Source organism: Pseudonaja textilis, chromosome 1 (genome assembly GCF_049901715.1).
Source record: "Pseudonaja textilis isolate UNSWEBS1 chromosome 1, rPseTex1.2, whole genome shotgun sequence".
Taxonomy (NCBI): Eukaryota; Metazoa; Chordata; class Lepidosauria; order Squamata; family Elapidae; genus Pseudonaja; species Pseudonaja textilis.
In genome coordinates this window covers 29,427,487-29,433,665 of record NC_141990.1, presented here as the reverse complement: position 1 = coordinate 29,433,665, position 6,179 = coordinate 29,427,487, and the positions used below count along the sequence as shown (strand labels likewise).

Below are 6,179 nucleotides of genomic sequence, written 5' to 3'. Positions count from 1 at the left end.
GGACGGCGGTAAATGAGTCAAGATGTCCATGGAAATCACTTCCCACTTCCCACTTCTTTCTGGAATCGGAAGAGGTTGGAGAAGACCAGGAGGCGCACCCATCGCATTGTTTGCTTGCCTGCGTGGTACACAGGACATGACATAGGCATAGACATTATGCCATACTTGAGGCCACCAAAAAGTCCGCGTTACAAGATGGAGGGTCTTAAAAAAACCAAAATGGCCAGCTGCAGGGTTGTCATGACACTGAGTCATAATAAGGGCTCGAAGTTCCCCCATGGCTATGTACAACTGGCCCCGATGCTTGAGTAAACCCTCCTCCAAAGTCCATGGGGATTCAGGTCCAATTTCCCCCATCCTCTGCTGTGACCAAGTGTCTAGGTGCTGCACCTCTTGCGCAGACTGCAAGTCCACCGGTTCCTGGACTGCGGCCAAGGATTCTGCTGGCAGCACTGTCCGTGGAGGAAGGGGTTCCTCAGGGCAAAGGTACTCGGGTTTGCAGGACAGGGCATCCTCCCTCCGATTGTGACCACTGGGGATATAGGTCACAGAAAAGTTGAACCAAGCAAAAAAAATGACCACTGGATCTGCCGCTGGTTCAACTTTCTCGCCATTGACAAGTGGTCTAAATTCCAATGGTCCATCCGGATCTCCACCTTGTGTCAGGCCCCCTCGAGATGATGTCGCCAACCTCAAATGCAGCCTTGATAGCCAGTAACTCTTTTTCCCAGATGGTGTAGTTGTGTTTGGAAGGAGTGAGTTTCCAGGAATAATAAGCACAGGGAAAAAGAGTGGCGCTATCCACCGGGGCTTGCAACAGCACTGCCCCAATATCCACGTTGGACGCATCCGTCTCCACCACAAAAGGACAATGCGGATCAGGGTGCCTCAGGATGGGTTCTGTGATGAAGGCATTCTTGAGGGCCTCAAAAGCCTGTTGCTGTGGGGGGGCCCACTGGAACGGGACCTTCTTTCGAAGGAGCTGGGTTATTGGAACTGTCAGCTTGGCAAAACCCGGGATGAAGGTCCGGTAATAATTAGCGAACCCCAATAGGCATTGAACATCCTTCATGCCATGAAGGGGGTCCCAACTACATAAGGCCTCCACCTTGCACAGGTCCATGGTGATGTCTTCAGGAGAGATGATGTGCCCAAGGAACTCTATGGAAGTCTGGAAGAAGAGACATTTCTCCAGCTTCACATAAAGTTGGTGCTCCTGAAGGCGTTGCAAGACCAGACAAATGTGTTGAAGGTGGCTGTCCCTGGACCCGGAATAGATCAGAATATCGCTCAGGTACACAACCATGAACCAATCTAGCATATCCCGAAACACATCATTCATCAGGTGCTGAAAGACTGCGGGGGCATTGGTCAACCCAAATGGCATCACAGTGTACTCAAAATGGCCGTATCAGGTGCCAAATGCCGTCTTCCATTCATCCCCCTCTTGCATCCACACCAGGTTATAGGCCCCTCGAAGATCGAGCTTGGTGAAGATAGTGGCCTCCCTCAACCTCTCCAACAACTCCGGAATGAGCGGTAAGGGGTAGCTATTCCGCACCATGATGGCGTTTAGTCGACGGTAATCACAGCACAAATGTCTTCTTCTTGACAAAGAGGACTGGGGCTGAGAGAGGGGAGGACGAAGGCCAGATGAACCCTCGGGCCAAGTTTTTGTCCAAAAAGTCCCATAGTGTGGCTAGCTCGAGCTCGGACATGGAGTACAAATGTCCCTTTGGCAGTGGTACATTGGGCAGAAGGTCCACTGGGCAATCATAGGGCTGATGCAGGGGTAACCGGTCTGCCTCCTTCTCACTGAACACATCCGTGAAGTCCATCAGTTCAGGAGGTATGGAGACAGCAGAGGTGGTGATGTCCTGGCCAGCACAGATGTGGCGGAAGTGGTCCACACACTGCAGACTCGGAAAAGAAATGGCGCTCTGCGACCATGCCACCTGACGATCATGAATCCTAAGCCAAGCCATGCTGAGGACTAATGGGAAATGGAGGTCCGCGGTGACATAAAAGTGGATCGCCTCCTCATGTGCTCCAATGACTAGGCACAAAGGCTGAGTGGTGAATTTAATGGGTCCTGCAAAATGTTCCCACCCATCAATAGTCTCGACCCTCATTGGAGGTTCCACCAGAACCAAGGGGACATCAAAATGGGCCACAAAGGCCTGGTCCATAAAGTTAGTCGTGGCTCCTGCGCATTCGCTCAAATCCCTTCTGAGCCAAGAAAACCCGAGTGTCCAAAATCAGATGGCGAGGGGGCCCAGAGTCAACCTCCACTAATTCAGGTGGGTGTTTGATATGTGCCCAGCTGAAGGTTTCCCTCCAGGTCGGGCCTGCCCCCGTCCTGACTGTTCACGCCGAGATTCTGGCACAGGCTTGAGTGCCCCACTTCGCTTTAGAGGACAAGAAATAGCGAAATGTCCTGCCCCCTCCCACAATACAAGTACAAACCCCCTTGGTGTCTCTGCATTCACTCCTGGGCTGTCAGGTGAGGTCTGACTGCTCCTAACTCCATTGGCTCCTAGGCCATTGCCATGACACCTTGGGTGACTCGGGGCACTGTGAGCACAGGGCGCTGCGGTACAGATGCAGATGGCTGCTCCTAGACGGTGCGACTGTTCTTTTGCCGTTGGAGACATGTGTCGATGTGCAAGCATTGCACCACCAGAGTGTTGAGGGTCAGGGCTACTTCCACTCGAACTAACTTGTCCTGCAGCTCATCTGACAGGCCATTCTGGAAGGCGTCCATTAATGCTGCGTCATTCCAGTTGGAGTCCAGGCACAAAAGCCAAAATTCAGAAATAAACTCTTGAAGGGGGCGCCTCCATTGGCGAAGGTCCTTAAGATGCCTGGCTGCCATCTGCACTCGTCTGGGGTCTTCATACATGTGGTGCATGTGTTGCCAAAAACCCTGGTAATTAGTTAATAACGGGCTGTTCTTGAGCAACAAAGGTGTGGCCCATCTGGCGACCAAACCAGAATGGAGGCTTATCACAAACTCCACCCGAGCCTGGCCATCTGGGAAATCCTCTGGCCTCATAGCCATAAATAACTGGCACTGTCCCATGAAAGCCGGGAACATCTCAGGCTGCCCAGAAAACTTATCTGGCACAGCCACCGGGCATTTCGAACAGGGAGGGGGAGGAGGAGCTGCATGAGTCTGCAGCAAAGCAAGTTGGGCTGTTAATTGAGCCACTTGCTGTTGTAGAATTTGATTTTCATCTTGCAGCTGTTGTTGAAACTGCTGTTGCTAGTCCATCTTAGGTAAAAGATGGTTTAAGTCTGGTACAGGACAAAAATGTTCCATCTCGCCTTTCCTCTTTCCCAAAAGATGAAAGAGTACAAACTCACACAAACACAGGCAGGCAAGCTGGCTCAGACTTCACAGAGTTAATTCTTTGGAACTGATAATATTCTTGGCATTCCAACACATCCTGCCTGCCAAGTCCGAATTGATAGTAAATAGAATTTTACTCACAGAAAATCACAAGGCAGTCCACAAAGAAAATCTGAAGTAAGGTTAAACTTTGTCCCATACAAAGTTTCAGGAGAAAACACACCCACTTTTATCCCCTGTGGGGTGTGGCTCAATGACTCAGCTCACTCTCTGACCCTCCCACACCTCCCACGTTGCTGCTCACCTTTCTCCCTATGATGCTGCTTAGGATTGAGCCAACACTCTTCCTCTTTACTCCCTGTCAGGGGCTGCTCTGATATGCCTTCCTCCTGATTAATCTCAGGCTGTTCCTCTCGGTTGTCTGATGAAACCTGAGGCATTATCAGGGAGGAAGGTCCTGGGGAGGAAGGTATTGCCAGAGGGGAAGGTCCTGGGGAGGAAGCCATTCCCAGTTCCTCCTTCTCATCTTCCAGGTCCTCTTCCTCTGACAACATAGGCTAGGGAATCGGGGCCACAACATGTGTGTGTGTGTGTGCGTGCGTGTGCGTGTGTGTGTGTGTTTGTGTGAAAGTATAATTTGTACAACCAATATCCATACAATCCTGAACATATTTGTATAACCAATATCCATGCAATCCTGAACATATTTAATTCCCCCCCTCCAGTTTAATTCACATACTTTCTGCTACTCTTTTATTACAGTGTCTAAATTTATAAGGGGATATGAATATTTAACGTGGCAAAGTATTTGAGTTTCATCTTCAGGACCTGGCCTTCTAAATGGCAGTTAGGATTTATCTCCTCTAGGACTGACCGTTTTGATTGCCTTGCAGTCCAAAGGACTCTCAGGAGTCTTGTCCAGCACCATAGTTCAAAGGCCACAATTCTTTGGTACTCAGCTTTCCTTAAATTCCAACTTTCCTACAACTGGAATTCCTACAATTAGTCAATCTTTCTGATGATTCAGGTAATCAAGTCTGTTGGTACGACAAATAAATACAAAGTTCCCTCAACTGGAAGCCTATAATTATGTTTCAGGTATACATTGAAATATCATATTTGTATGGATCTAAAAGTAGGTGAACTGCATGACTACATCATAATATGGTGAATATGATTTTATTATTTACCTTATTGTTAAACAACATGCCAGTTTGTCCCTGAGATGTCCTCATTTCCATCTGCTTCCTGTGGTTCTTGAGCAAAGAACATATTATTAAACACTGACTTTCTTTTCAGAGCTGCCAGTTTTGCCCTTTGACATCACTGACCCACTAATATTTAGTGTATGTGTTGTTAATTCACTTCTATTTTTACATGTTCATCTTTCATGAGGGCCTGTGGCAAGTTGGCAGAGAGGAATCCACAGAAATAGGCTCCACTCTCAAGGCAAAGAGCCCTTTCTAAGACCAATTCTATGACAGGCAGGGAGGAGAAAGGCAGTTTAGGTCTAATGAACCCTGAAATGTTCTCTTATCTCCAATAGAAGAATGAAAAATTCTTATACCTACTGGATCTTCCTGATGATCCAAGGAACTAGGCTGTTGCTACAGTATACAAATGCATACTTCCCCCAGCTGCCAGCCCATAATTATGTTTCAGATAAATGTTGGACAGCTTCATGTAGATTGAATCTAAGACTACACTGACTGCATAACTAACCCATAATATTGTGAAGACAGACAATATGTTGTTAGGCAGATGTGGTATTCAGCACGTTGTGGCCAGTTCTGGAGAACCGGTAGCAGAAATTTTGAGTAGTTTGGAGAACCAGCAAATGCCACCTCTGACTGGCCCACCCCTATCTATTCTCTGCCTCCCGAGTCCCGGCTGATAGGCTAGGTCTTCTTTTGTTTCAATGCACAGGACAATGGAGCTAGAAAGCTAGAAAGCAGGTTAGTGGGGTGGGAAGGGATATCATTTATTTTATTTTATTGTATGTATGTATGTATGTATGTATGTATGTATTTATTTATTTATTTATTTATTTATTTGTGTTTATTTTGCCACCTATTCGCCCATGGTGATTCGAGGCAGCTTACACAATGTAAAACCATACTTAAAACAAAAAATAGATCACACTAGCCATTTTGATGGGCTCCATCCTGCTCTGGGTTCCCCAGGCCCACTGGCAAAACCAGGTCTTCAGTGCCTTTTGGAAGAGTGCTAGAGTGGGGGGGCATTCTAATCTCTGGGGGAATGATATTCCAGAGAGAGGGAGACACCACAAAGAAGGCCCTTCTTCTGGGTCCCACTAGGTGTATTTCCCTCAGAGATGTGACCCACAACATTCCCTGCCTCCCCGCTCTAATGGGTTGGGTAGATGTGACCGGCAAGAGACATCCCCTCAGATAACCCGATCCCAAGCCATGAAGGGCTTTAAAGGTAACAACCAACACCTTGAATTTCATCTGGAAGCAAATTGGCAACCAATGCAGCTCCTGCAGGAGTGGTGACGCATGTGCACATTGGGATCTGCACAAAACCATGTGGGCCAATGCATTTTGCACTAACTGGAGCTTCCAGATGCTTTTCAATGGCAGCCCCATGTAGAGTGCATTGCAATAATCAAGACGGGAAGTGACTAGGGCATGAGTGACTGTGAGTGGAGACCATTGGTCCAGGAAAGGGCATAACTGGTACACAACCCACAGTTGCACAAAGGCCCTCCTGTCCATGACTGCCACCTGCTGTTCTAGCAGGAGTCATGAGTCCAGGAAAACCCCTAGATTATGCACAGGGTCTGTTTGGGGCAGTGCCACCCCAT

At 48.1% G+C, this 6,179-nt stretch overlaps 1 pseudogene; it reads right to left on the bottom strand.

Moving 5' to 3' along the window:
• Window positions 1–205: 205 nt before the first annotated feature.
• On the bottom strand, window positions 206–1,321 carry LOC148127553 (uncharacterized; annotated as a pseudogene).
• Window positions 1,322–6,179: the final 4,858 nt, after the last annotated feature.